Source organism: Macadamia integrifolia, unplaced genomic scaffold (assembly GCF_013358625.1).
Source record: "Macadamia integrifolia cultivar HAES 741 unplaced genomic scaffold, SCU_Mint_v3 scaffold952, whole genome shotgun sequence".
NCBI lineage: Eukaryota > Viridiplantae > Streptophyta > Magnoliopsida > Proteales > Proteaceae > Macadamia > Macadamia integrifolia.
Genome location: NW_024870595.1, coordinates 130,835 through 146,355, shown reverse-complemented (window position 1 = coordinate 146,355; position 15,521 = coordinate 130,835).

Here is a 15,521-nt window from a genome sequence, read left to right as displayed (position 1 = left end):
CAACCGGCTATGGCCTTGAACAATTCCAATTAACCGGGGCTTCCATCCGGTCGACCGCCTACAGTTCTGTCCAAATTTGACAGACAATTTTCATACTAACCAGTCACTAGTAATTTGGCCATGACTTTTTTATATGACTTTGGATTAATCTGATTCTAGTTGTGTTGGAATATTGACTCAATATTCTATAACTTTTATGAAGGGTCCATCTCCTGATACTAACTCTGAAGTTACCCAAAATGCCATTGAGTCAGGTCATTGTGGTTTTCAAAGAATATTACTAGAACATATTTCTCCTACTATGTTCCATACCACCTATGGACTTTCATACTTGCTCAAGGTATGTCCTAAGGTCATTTTAGTATGATGCTATGCAATGCATGAGGTGCATGCACGTATATATGGAAGTTTATAGATTACACATAGACAACCATTCTATCCTAGAGGTCTTCTTCTCCACTTGAACCTTAAAGTCTTTATCTTTATTTCCACTCTTGGCACTTCTTCTTCCATTCTTCTTGATTGCAATTCCATATCTTTGAGCTTCATGTCTTGGCATCTTAAAGCTTGAATTCTTCTAATACCTTCTTCAAGCATTGATACCAATTTGTTGTACTCTTCATTTGATGACTTCAATCTTTATTCTTCTTTCCATTCATCAAATTCAATATTTGATATGAAGTCTCTACAAAGCAATACTTGAAGGTAAATTGTGAAATACCTTCGTATTTTTTTTATCATCAAAACCATTTATAGGAGTGTGGGCATATCTCTAACAATCTCCCCCTTTTTGATGATGACAAACAGATGATTCTCAAATAAAGTAAATAATCAATTATCAATAAGTTGGAGAATCATTTCACAATTTCTCCCCCTTTGTCAACAGCAAAAAGTGGGGTTAAAAATATCTATATTGTCTTTCTCCCTTTTTAACATTGACAAAGAGTGTGGGCAAAACAACTTGCCTTAAGAGTATACTTAAGACAAAATAATAAGCATGTAGTCAAGACTAAAACATGCTCCGCCTACGCATATGCATCATATAAACATGCATTCAAATATAAACAAGTATTAAGGTGCAACTCCCCTTAATAATATGCAATAGATGTTAACAAAGCAAACATACAGAGATAGAGCATTAAAATTCTAAGATGGTTGATAATTCCAATTATTGTCAATTTTGACAAACATTCTAGTGTTTCAAATTTCCCAGTAAATGTATCTATCAGAGAACCTATTGGAGTTAGATATTTTATCTCTTCTCTGACAATGCCAAATCAATCATTTATGATTCATACATCTTTTTCTTTGGCTCTTTAATCCAATAGAATCAAGCGTATATTGGTGCTCAAAATCTCATGGGTCTATCCATGTTATAATCAAAATATCCCTTGGGTTTTCAAACCCTTTTAGGTGTGTGAGATCTAAAAGGTGTGTATGGCCTATTTGAATCATATATTTCATAATGTTCAGGTGGCATATAAGATTTTATATCTCTTTGAGTCTTACATGGACTATAAAGTGGATTAGGCCTTTTTGGTGCATATGATTGTTGTGGAGTATGTGACCTATGATGTGTTTATGGCCAATAAGGAGTGTGTGGTCTAAATTTCCTTTGATATTTGAAATTCCTTTGAGGTCTAGCATGCCTCTTGGAGGAAGTGTAATAATATGCATAGTGGTCATTGTTTCTTTTTTAGAACTTTCCTTTGATTTTGTTGGGATTTCTTTAACTTAGCATGGCAATGCTCAATGGTATGACCTTTCTTTTTGCAATATCTACAAAAAATGTATGAAGAGGAGACATGGTTAGTATGGGGGGTCACATTTGGTGTTCTATATTTTGGAGTAGTAACCTTTTCTTTTCCTTTACTTTGATGTGATGCCCCACCATCATAGCCAAGTTCTTCTTTGTCTTGAGGACTTTTGCCTTGGGATCCTAGTACGGTATCTAAGGTCTTTTGACATTTAGTAAATGTATGAAATGTGGTAGTTAACTTTGAGTTATCCTCCTCAAGTTCATGCATTTTAGAGGTCAAGGATTTTGTCCTCTTATTGAGGGAAAGAATCTCCTTTTCCAAATTAGACTTTTCAGTCTCAAGTTTCAAGCTTTCTTCATATAAAGCTTCAAAAGCTTGTTGAAGATCATCATCATTAGATTCATTATTTGAAGTATATAAATAAAAAGATTGAGAACTTAGCTCTTGTTCTTCGTCTTTATGAGTCATTAAGGAAAATTCTGTGACTTCTTCATCGGAGTCACTTTTATCTTCATTCGATGAAACTTCCTCATCATTTTCTTCTTTACTTTCTTCATCTAATTCTCTAGATGCTTTGAAAGTAATGAATTTGGGATGTATTTTCTTGAATTTTTCATAGAGACCTTTTAGTGGTAGGAAGTGAGCCCATTAATTCATATAGGCTTATCTTGTTCAAGTCTCGAGCTTTGTTGATAGCAGTTGTCTTTGGTTTCCACTTAGTAGGTAATGACCTAAGAATTTTCTTCGCCATCTTAGAGTTGGTGTAAGTCTTACCAAGTCCTTTCAAGGTATTCACAATATTAGTAAATCTAGTAAACATGTCAGAAATATTTTCATATTCTTGCATTTTAAATAATTCATATTCTTGTATAAGAATGTCTACTTTTCTTTCTCTTACCTCTGTAGTACTTTCATGTGTTATTACGTGTGTATGCCAAATTTCTTTGGTGTTTTCACACATACTTACTCTGTTGAATTCTTCCTCATTTAAAGCAGATTGAAGATAGATGAGAGCCCTGAAGTTGTATTGAAGAAGTACTAGATCATTGGCTGTCAATTCTGATTCATCCTTGGCACCGTCTTTCCATTTATAATTTTGGTAACGACGTATGATCCTCTTTCTATAGTTCTCTAAACAAGAAAATTATGTCCAAAAATAAAATTCTTAAATCTATATTTTCAGAAGGAGAAGTTTTCTTCATTAAAGTATGGAGGCCTAGATGCATCCATTCCTTTAGGTGGTCAATTAAATGTGGCCATGGCCTTTGACTCACTTTAAGAGAAATTAGTCTTAAAAACTTTGAGATCCCACTCTGATACCAATTAAAATAACCTAGAGGTGACTGAATAGGTTATACTAGTGGAAATTTAATCTTTTCAAAATAATATCCGCAAGGGTGAGTGTAAATTAAAAATAATGCAGAATAAGTAAAAATAGAGACAATCACACAACACGAGATTTATAGTGGTTAGACACAATCCGAGTCTAGTCCACTCCCTACAAGAATCCTCTTGTAAGGTATTCCACTAGTTTTTTCTTTCAGTACAGTAGGTAGAGAAAAAAATCTTTACAATCTTTTATGGATAAGAGTATCCTTACAAATTCCCTTTACAAGCAAAGAGATGCCTTTACAATCTCCTTTATGGGTAGAGAGGAAACTTACAATCTCCTTTAAGGTAGAGAGGCACCTTACACTCTTTCAAGGATAAGAGAATCTTTTATAAAAGCCTAAGTATAGTTTAGACTTAATATAAAAATAGAGAAATAAGAGAAGTGGAATAATAGAGGATTACTCCGGTGTGGTGCAAATGAAATATGCAATGATGATAGAATGCACCTTAGAAGTCTTCTTACTGGTTGCAATACAAATGCCAAAATGTAGATGAAGACTTGTAGATGGTTTTGAGTTCCTCTTGAATGAAAAACGAAGAACATGAACTCAAGAGTTGGTGTAGACCAATTCTCCCTTCCAATGCTCAAATAATGCTCGTCCATAGTTGAGATTACTTATTAATTAATGAGTAGCATTAGAGGTATTTATAGGTGAGCTTAGGTGATCATTTTAGACAGTAAATCAGGCTCTAACGGTCATATTCTGGGTCCATCGGTCGATCGCCATTGATAGCTGGTTGACCAGAATGAGCTGTTGGAGTTCAAAACTAGACATTGGAGGTGTTCCAAGCATGTTTTGGTTGACTAGAACTTTCATATGGTCAATATTCTATGGACTCAAACAATTCCGATAGATAGGGGCTTCCAACAGGTCGATTGCCTACAGTTCTGTCTGAAATTTGATAGATCATACTGACCAGTCTCTAGTAATTCGGTCATAACTTTTTGATATGACTTTGGATTGACCAATTAAAGTTGTGTTATAATTGTAACTCGATATCATACAACTTTCATGAAGAGTCCATTTCTTGATACCAATTCTAAGGTTACCCAAAATGCCCTTGAGTCAAGTCATTGTGGTTTTCGCAGAATATTACTAGAACATATTTCCCCTAATATGTTCCATACCACCAAAGGTACTTACTCAAGGTATGTCCTAAGTTCATTCTAGTATGATGTTATGCAATGCATGAGATGCATGCACATATATATGGAAGTTTATAGATTACATATACACAACCATTCTATCCTAGAGGTCTTCTTCTCCACTTGAACCACGAAGTCTTTATCTTCACTTCCACTCTTGGCATTTCTTCTTCCTTTCTTCTTGATTGCAATTCAATATCTTTGAGCTTCATGTCTTGACATCTTGAAGCTTGAATTCTTCTGATACCTTCTTCAAGCATTGATACCAACTTATTGTACTCCTCATATGATGACTTCAATCTTTATTCCTCTTTTCATTCATCAAATTTGATATTTGTTATGAAGTCTACAAAGCAATACTTGAAGGAAAATTGTGAAATACATTCATATGTTTGTTATCATCAAAACCAACTATAAGAGTGTGGGTGTTACACCCGTGCCCCAATCTGGTCTAATTTGAACTGTTGTGACAGGCCTCCGATCGGAGATCAAAAGTACAATCGGATTTTGGCTCATGACTGCACATTGCCGAAGGGGTTGAGATGACCCCACATATGTGTGCATTGAATGCCTAACCAATTGGAGGGGATTCATACCTCCCGATCCCAGACGGTGAGTGATCTGACTCCCCACACTTGATTTTCGACACACATCAAAATTATCGAATAGCCTTGAGCATGTCCGAGGGTAACCACCCGTGCAAGGCCAACCATGGGACAGTAAGATGTCATGACAACAAGCTATCTTGACCACCAGAAACAAGCCACCAGGAGCATCTTGGCCCTGAATCAGGTGCCCCATTCTAGTGGGTTGACAGGCTACTGTCGAGGTTTCGATGCCTGTGGTTCCCATCACTCGCATCGTAAATGGTTCTGGATGATCCCAAATCATCCTCCACACCTTCCTCTTGATGTGGGCACCTTATGGACCTAAATGTGTGGGTTCTCATGCCCCGAATTTCATTTTAACCCGATTGGTTCAAAAGAGGTCCAAACCAAACAGACCCTAAGGCCCACTTAAGTTATAAGTTAGGAAATGAGGATTCATTTCCTCATTTCCCTTGTGCCCAATGTTGGAGAGGAGAGAAAGAGGAGAGGAAAGAAGAAGGGGAAGGAGAAGGGGATTGGAGGCCCACCTTGGTCCCGACTGCCGCCTTGTTGCCGAAATTGCTACCGAAGGTAAGTACAACCTCCCATACCACTCTCTCTCTTCATTTCAACCTAGACAAAGCTAGATATGGATGGAATCTTGGTGTACACACCATGTTAATCTTATAGGATGAGTGTTTTAACCTTCCGGTGTTGTTGTCGAGTTCGAACCAAGCTCAGTGAGCTTTGACAACATGTAATGCCAAAAGACTAACTAGGTTTCCAATCGTTTGATCGATGTATCTCCCAAACGGATTAGTGGAATTAAAATTTTCTTTGTTTAGATTGATGCTAGCAACATCCCCTACAAACTCCATGGAACAAATCCCAACAATTAGACCCGAGCTAGAAAGCCCCAAATTAGTTGGACTGACCTGAACCACCATCGAAAACAGCCCACCAAATCCACTGGGTGTTACATCCATGCCCTAATCCGATCTAATTTGAACTGTGGTGACAAGCCTCAGATCGAAGATCAAAAGTACAATCAGGTTTTGGCTCACGACTACATATTGCCGAAGGGATAGAGATGACCCCACATACTCGTGCATTGCATGCCTGTCTAACTGGAGGGGATTCATACCTTTCAATCCCTGTTGGAGTGAATTGACTCCCCACACTTAATTTCCAGCACGCATCATAATTGCTGAAAAGCCTTGGGTATGTCCGAGGGTAACCAGCCATGCGAGACTAACCATGGGATAGCAAACTGTCAAGATAGCAAGTTGTCTTGACCACCGAAAATAAGCCACCGGAAGCAGCTTGGGCATGAATTCGATGCCTATTTTCGGTGGGTCCACAGGCTACTATCGAGGTTCAGATGCCCGGGGCCCCACCACTCGTATCATAAATGGTTCCAAATGATCCCAAATGATCCTCCACACCTTCCTCTTGATGTGAACACCCTATGGACCTAAATGTGTGGGTCCTCATACCCCGAAACTCATTTTAACCCGGTTGGTTGAAAAGGGGTGCAAACCAAACAGACCCTTAAGTCCAACTTAAGTTATAAGTTGGGAAATGAGGATTCATTTACTCATTTCGATTGTGCCCAATGTAGGAGAGGAAGAAGTAGAAGAGGAAGGAGAAGTGGATTGAAGGCCTACCTTGGTGCTGGCTACCGCCTTGTTGCTGAAATCACTGCCGAAGGTAGGTACAACCTCCCATACCACTCTCTCTCTTCATTTTGACCAAGACAAAGCTATGAATGGATGGAATCTTGGTGTATACACCATGTTAGGGTTGTAGGATGGGTGTCCTACCCTCCCAGTGTTATTGTCGAGCTCGAACCAAGCCCGGTGAGCTCCGACAACATGTAATGCCAAAAGACCAACTAGGATTTTGACCATTCGATCGAAGTATCTCCCAAAAGGCTCAATGGAATTGGAATTTTCTTGGCTTAGAATGATGCTAGGGACATCTCCTATAAACTTCATGGAACAAATCCCAACAATCGGGCCTGAGTCGGAAAGCCCCAAATTGGTTAGACTACCCTGTACCTCCATCAGAAATAGCCCACTGGGTATATTTTCAGTGGCATATTTCCGATGAACATGTGAGCTTTACATGCTCTCTAATACCTCCACCAAAAACAGGTCTGATATTTCTGATGGAAATGCCCTATTTTCGGTGGCTGTTTCCGGTGACATTACCGTCATTGGGAGACAATGTTTGTACACTTTGGGGGTGACCTTTATGGGTCCCTCCAGATGTTTTTGATGTGTACTGATGTACGATCCCCTTGTGTCTAGGACAATGATGCGCACGAGCCCCAAAGTCAAAATTGAATTGATCGATCAGTAGCTGTACTCAAATCCAAACACGACTGATCGTAAAACAGGTGAGGGATGTATTGTGTTTATTTTTAAATGTTTATTAATTATTTAATTGCTCACATGCTTAGAATTATATGTTTAATTGAAATTATCATTTTACGATCATGATATGAATTATATGGAAATGTATGACAAGATCCAATGTGGCCGAGGTGGTACCGGTACCGTGATCTTCGTATGTTTGGATGGGTGTGTGTGTGTGAGATGAAATCTAACGTGGCCGAGGTGGTACCGGTGTTATGATTTCCGTATGCATGTTGCATTCATGCATTGATTATGTACATTAGCGTTAGTTGTAGTCACGGGTTACACTTTGTAGCCAAGGTCTCACTGGTATCGTGTACCCCAGGACTACATTTGGAAATGAATACACTTCATGGCCGAGGTCTTGCCGGTGTTATGTAGTCCATACTCAACTGTGATATGTATGCTAGATTAGGTAAGTGGTCTTGGGTTTCACTTTGTGGCCAAGGTCTCTCTGGTATCGTGTACCCAGGACTGTATTTAGAGATGGATTACACTTTGTAGCCGAGGTCTCTCCGGTATCGTGTAATCCATAATAATTGTATCATTATGAAGGCATGTAGTATATATGTTGCTAGGTATCACTCCCTATGCTATGCACCCTTGCCAACAGGGGTTGAGGTGTTGGATAACCCATTGTGGTATCTTTGATGAGCCTTCCTGAAGTGCCACTCCCACAGTACGATATGATTGTTGTGAGAGGCGGTAATCTGTCCGGAGTGGCTGATGTGTTACCGGTGTCATGACTGCCAGGAGGGGGTTATCAGGGGTTTTCTGGGTGACCTATGGATGCATACAGGGACCAGCAGGCTTCTAATCACGGCTAAGGTTTGTATCGCTACATAGTCAATGTCATTTCCAAGATGAGGGATACATCCTAATGCACTGTAGTAGCATTTACTAGATTTAGTTTGTATTGTTAGGTGGATAATAAACAAATGAACTGCATCACGAGCATTATGGACTATGTGTTTAATTTCTGTAATCATGCATCATAAATATTACTGCTATTATCTTGCTTGGATGTGCCCGACCCACCCCTCATTAAGCGAGTTGGAAAGCTCACCCCACGTATAACCCCTTTTTAGATGATGACATAGGTATCGTGGTGCCGATGGAGGGTGATCCATTATCTTCTGGGTCAGAGTATGGTGTGAGCGACTGGTGGATGCCAGAAGTGAAGGAGGATGATCAAGACTGTGCTTGCGATCACTGTGCTTACGCCACACCGTGAGGTTGTACATCCTCTTTTAATACTTTTGGATATAGTTGTGGATTGTATATTTTCTTGAGATTATAGTATATGTCATGGAATGTAACAGAATAACTCGGTTATTGCTATTATATTACCATTAGATGTTTCCCCATTAATTTATAAATTTCATTACTGTACTCTGATTCCGCTGCTTCTATAGGTTTGTGATGTGAGATTGTGAAATGTTAAGGTACTACTATCAAAGATCTAGGTATATTTATAAGATAGGTACGTGTCTTACTCACACCACCGGTGTTCCTAATGGTAAGTTGGGTCTGCCAGGAGTGGGGTTTGACAGTTGTGGTATCAGAGCGTGAAGCTCTGCCTTAACTCACAATCTCGACCAAACCACAATTTTGGGGAAATTAGGATTTAATAAAAAATTTAAGACAACAATAATAGAATTTGCACAATTAGGAGACAAGTATAGGTGTTAAAGCCATTTCATTATAATGAAGAACTTGAATACATAGCTTACACTTTTTATGAAAAATTTAAAGTACGAATAGCAGGAAATCCTAACTAGCCTAAGACTAGGAAATCAAACAACTGAAGCATATGATGTAATGAAAATGTTCAACTAAACCTAAAACATCAAACTCAAATAAAAACATGAAAATAGAAATCCTAAAAGCTACAGTTCCAAGCATACCACTACTCTTGCTGCTGCTGCTGCTACTGGTTCTGTTCTTGACCTTGAGCCTAGTTCGAACCATGCGTTCCTGGAGGAGGCACCAGAATGCCGAGGTGGAAGATCATCGCCTGCATCTATGCCTCTATGGAGGCCACTTTATTGTCCATAAGACAATAGGTCCTGTCCATGCTCTCTAGGCGGCTGTCCATACTCCTCATCAATGACATAGTGGTATCCAGACGGGCCATAACATCATTGAGACCGTAGGGCCTCGCACCCCTAGTGCTCTGAGATGTAGAAGCCACTATAGAACCCATAGCCTGGGGATCAGGTGGTGGAGCCCCACCAACCCCAGCGACTTCTCCTCCTACCTCACCGGCATTGCCAGCCTCTACCTCTATAGGCTGCTGACCTTCTTCTGGGATAGGTGTCACCTCCCGTAGATCTATGGTCATCTTCCTCAGAGAATCTTGGTTAAAATCTATGATCTCTTCACCCAAGCGTGCCTCGCCCTCCAAGTCCACCCCAAAGCGGTAGAAGATGTCAGTCAATATCTTCTCGTAGCACAGGTTCCCTACTCGACGATCCTGCCCTTCGGACTGAGTTACCATGGTCCACATTAGGAGGTAAGGAAAATATATCTGTGCCCCCATGTATACGTAGTATGTCACGTAGGCTTGCAGAGCGGATACCTCATTATAATTTCCACAGGTGGGGAGGACATTCAGTTGAATTGCATGGCAGATAACCTTTGGAGTGGCAAAGTAGTTGACTGAATGGTTCCATCCTATGGATTCCTTAGTCAACATGTTATTGATCTCCTGGAAGGCGTCGGGACTTTGAAATTCATATGCCGGAGACTGAGGTGGGTAGTACACTAGGTCACTAGCATTGCTGATCATCAAGATATTTGCTAGCTACCCCATGTCAAAGGGGATCTCCAACCCCTTCACATAGGAGGTGATCCGCATCTCTTTGGTAGCCCAGTTCATGCATTCCATGTTGGAGTAGAATACCTTGACCAGGGTGGGGTAGTAGTATCGATTGGGTTTTAGGATGCAGTACCACCCGATCTCCTCAAACCGTTGATGAAGAAGGAATGCGCAGAAGTCATTGGTCCTCACATAGACTCCTAGGTCGACGTTGTGACTCTCAAAGAACTCCCAACTGTCTCGCTCAACCACAGAATGGAATAGGATTAGGTTGAACTGCTCAGTGGTTCTTACTCCTTTTGTATAAGAGCACGTCGGGTACGTACACGGCATCCAGACATTGTTGCAAGATGATTCCTAAGGATTTGGAATGAAAACCTAGTTAAATGGCTGCATGAAAAACTCACAGAGAAGAAAAACACAAAAACTAGGTTTCAGAGAGAAAACGTACCTTAGATGCGAATGCGACATCGATTGATCGCAAAATAGTCGAGGAAGGTAGGGAATGGGTAGCAAAAGACTCCTTGGATGTTTCCACACCTTTCTCAAAAGAGTAAATAGGGTTTTGTGTGAATAACCCAAGGCCCAAGCCTATTTATGACCGATTTAATGCCACCGGAAACACTGGGCATGCTTCTGGTGTCTATTTTCGGTGAAGTAGAAATTGGGTTTTTAGCCTCTGATTTGCCCACCGGAAATACCACTGATATTTTCTGTGGATTAAACCATATTTTTGGTGGTTTGACTCCCTGTTTCTGGTGGATTTATTTGAAAAATAAATCATGTTAATTTTTCAAAACCTAAGTTTTATTTGGGTCCTTTGATGGTGTGCCTCTTTGGGATGTGTGCGTGATCGGATCTTAATATGTGTGGACCACACTTATGCATGCCCTAAACCTATTTTTGCCAATTGTGTATGTGTGGGACCCACTATGTATGTGTGTGTTTCAGATACATGTAACCTTGTTTATGCATGTGTACTAATTGGATTCCTTCACAGGAATCATGTCTCGTCGGAACACCCGATCCCACTCGCAATCACTCCCATCACCTCTGACTTCCCCTACACGGAATCTGGGTAGACCCTACAATATGCCACCGGCCCCACTTTTACTTATGACCCAGGATGTGGCATCCATCATGAATAATATGATGTGGGAAGTGGAAAAAAGGCAAAACCAGTTTATGGCCAGGATCGATAATAGAATCCAAGCGGTATTGAAGCCCGCAATGCACCACCTGCACCTCCTACTCCACAGGCACCCGTTCCAATTCCCACTGGATTGGATACCCTTCAAACATCTGGTGGGGCACAAGTGCATGGGCATATGCAAGACTCGATGCCGGAACAAGCTCAAGCCCATGTAGAGGGCTAGATAGACTTGACAAAAATGATGGAGAAGTTTCAACGGCTTAGGCCCCCATGTTTCTCCAAGGTGGGGTAAGACCCGTTGCATCCATCAAGATAGATTAGTGGAATGGAGAAGGATTTTAAACTGATGGGCTGCACCGATGAGAAAAAAAATTTGTGTGTGGGCTATCAGTTACAAAATGAAGCAGATGATTAGTGGAGTGCCACTAGCCTATTCTGAGGGCTAGTAACCCGAACCCTACTTGGGCAGACTTCAAAGGGACCTTCTTCGAGAACTATTTTTTGGAAAGCTTTCAGGATAGGAGAGAGAGTGAATTCTCTCAGTTGGTTCAAGGTTCCCGATCTGTGCTCGAGTATCAGAAATGCTTTGAGGAGCTATTCCATTTTTCTCCTAAGCATTTGAGAGGTGATAGAGCTAAGGAAAAGAAGTTTGAGAAAGGGTTGAGGCCAGGTATTGGGTTAACCATTGTGGGGTTGAAACTGCAAACCTATGCTAAGGTGGTCCAAGTGGCCAAATCTATTGAGGACTGGCATAGGGATAACTACACGGCTCAGAAAGGAACGGGAAAGAGGCCAATGGGATCTACTGATTCTAAGGGAGGCAGCAAACCTTTCAGAGTGCCTTATATCAACCCAACTCCAGTGATGTTTAGGAGGCCTGATGCTAGTCAGACACCCCAATCCTCTCGATCCAGTGCAGTATCCCAGTCTTCAAAATCGGGCCTGAGAAGTTTTCATCATGATCAGCTAGGCCACATGGTGAGGACATGCCCCATCGAAGGCCAGGTATGCACCCTACACTATGCCACCTAGGCCCCAACAAACATATTCAGTCCCTAGGCCAACACAGCCCCTACAAGGCTAGAGACCACCGGGTAGAGTGTTTGCTATGACGACGGAGGATGCTAAGGCTGTGCCCAGTGTAGTGACAGATACATTATTGATATCATTATTGCCTGCACATGTGTTATTTGACTCAGAAGCCTCGCATTAGTTCATATCACCGACATTTACGAAGAAGATGAGAATTCCACCTAAGGGATTGGCTCAATGTTTGGCTGTGAGCACCCCTACAGGAGGTGTAGTGGGTTTGAACTATGTTTATGAGCCTTGCCCAGTGACCATAGGTGATCATGAGTTGAATGCTCACTTGATCAAGTTGGATATGACCGACTTCGACATGATTTTAGGAATGGACTGGGTGTCCTCAAATAGGGCCAGTGTGCTACATGCAGAGAAGGCTATCATTTTCAGACCTCGTGATGATGATGAGTTTGTGTTCTAAGGGGATAAGCCCAAGAAACCCAGGAAAGTTATCATATCCGCATTCCAGATGAAGAAGCTATTGGGTAAGGGATGTCAAGGCGACTTAGCATCTGTGATGGATACTGAGGTAGAGATTAGGCCATTGATCGAGCTAGATGTGGTGAGGGAATTTTTCGATGTATTCCTAGATGACTTGACAGGCTTGCCACCGGACCGAGAGATGGAATTTTCTATAGACCTACTCCCTGGCTCGGCACCAGTGTCAAAAGCCCCTTATTGCATGGCCCCCACGAAATTGAAGGAATTACAGGTGCAACTTTAGGACCTTTTGAAGAAGGGATTCATTAGACCCAGTGTGTCTCCATGGGGAGCACTAGTATTGTTCATCAAGAAGAAAGACGAAAGTATAAGACTATGCATCGATAACCGGGAGCTTAATAAGCTAACCATAAAGAACCGGTATCCTTTGCTAAGGATAGATGATTTATTTGATTAGTTATAGGGTGCGAAGGTGGTCTCCAAGATTGACCTTAGATCGGGCTACCTCCAGCTCAGGATCAAGGATAGTGATGTCAGTAAGACAGCCTTTAGATCAAGGTATAAACATTATGAATTCTTGGTGATGTCATTCGGGTTGACCAATGCACTAGCTGCATTTATGGATTTGATGAACCAGGTATTCCAGGATGTCATAGATAAGTTTTTGATAGTATTAATTGATGACAATTTGGTCTACTCCAAGAGTGCAGAGGAACATGTTGTTCACCTAAGGTTAGTACTGCAACGGCCGAGAGAGAAGCAACTTTATGCTAAATTCAGCAAGTGCAAGTTTTGTCTGTCACAACTGGCATTCCTAGGCCACATTGTTTCGGCCAAGGGTATAGAGGTTGACTAAGGCAAGGTGAAGGCAGTTCTAGAATGGGAGACTCCCAAGAGTGTAGCAGGTAAACGTACTTTTCTGGCATTGGCTAGATACTATAGGAGGTTTATCGAGAACTTCACTCGCATTGCTACTCCGATGACTCGACTCACACAAAAGGGTGTAAAATTTGAGTGATCAGATGCTTTTTAGAGAAGCTTCAAAGAGCAAAGGCAAAAGTTGGTATCAGCTCTAGTTTTGACTATTCTGACCGTATAGGTGGTATGGTTGTTTACAGTGATGCCTCCAAACTAGGATTAGGTTGTGTATTGATGCAGCATGGGAAAGCCATTGTTTATGCATCCCATTAGTTGAAAGATTATGAGAAAAACTACCCAATCCATGATTTGGAGTTGCAACCGTAATTTTTGCATTGAAAATCTAGAGACACTACCTGTATAGTGAGAAGAGTGAGATGTTCAGTGACCATAAGAGCCACATGTACTTATTCACCCAAAAGGAGCTCAACATAAGGCAATGGTGTGGGTTAGAGCTGATGAAGGATTATGATTGTACTATCCCCTATCACCTAGGAAAAGCCAATGTGGAAACTGATGCACTTGTCGAAAATCCCAGTCACTGACTCTTGCATCACTGACCACCAATAGGTATCTCCTAGAGGAGGCCAGGAGACTAGACTTGGAACTATTAGTAGAGGGTGTCACCTTGTCACTATCAGCATTGGTGGTACAACCTAGTCTGGTGGATAGGATCATTGCATCTCAGGTTACTGATGCAAAGTTGCAGAAGCTAATAGCAGAATGGTAAGAAGGAACCCAAAAAAGACCCAGATTTCTTGATGACTGAAATCGGGATTCTCAAGTTCAAAGGGAGGTTGTGTGTACCCAGTGATGGTGATTTGAGAGACACAGTTTTGAGAGAGGCACATAGCTCTCCATACTTCATTCACCTCTGTAGCTCTAAACTGTACAAGGACCTCAAAGGCTCTTATTGGTGAAAAGGAATGAAGAATGATGTGGCCACACATGTGTCTAAATGCCTCACATACCAGCAAGTCAAGGCTGAAAGATAGAGGCCCATGTGTTATTACACTCCCTACCTATTCCGGAGTGCAAATGGGAGAATATTACCATAGATTTTGTCATGGGCCTACCTCGTACACAGAAGGGTATGGATGTCATTTGGGTAGTTGTGGACTGGTTGACCAAGGAAGCTCACTTTATCCTAATCAAGATTGCATTTTCTATGGACAAGTTAGCCAAGTTGTATGTCGATAACATCATCAGGTTACATGGTGTACCAGTTAGTATCATCTCTGATCGAAATCCCAAGTTCACTTTCAAGTTTTGGACATGTGTGCAGAAGGCTATGGGCACATAGTTGGCGTTGAGCACTACCTTTCACCCTCAGACCGATGGTCAATCGAAGAGGACTATTCAGACATTGGAGGACCTACTCCCAGCATATGCCTTGGATATGAGTTATAGTTGGGATGAGCACATTTCCCTTATTGAGTTCTCCTACAACAAAAGTTATCACGCCACCATCGGTATGTCCCCATTTGAGGCACAGGATGGCAGGAAGTGCTGGACTCCACTCTATTGGGATGAGGTTGGTGAGCGACATATTTTTAGTCCAGACTTGATATAGGCTACTAGTGAGAAGGTGAATGTAATCAGAGAAAGGATCCAGGCAGCTCAATCCAAGCGAAAAAGCTATGCAGATGTTAGGAGGAAACATCTAGAGTTTGGTGTTGGAGACAAAGTGTTCTTACGGATCTCCCCAGATAAAGGGGTGATGTGGTTTGGCAAGAAGGGAAAGCTTAGTCCAAGGTTTATGGGACCGCATGATGTACTAGAGAGGATCGGACTGGTAG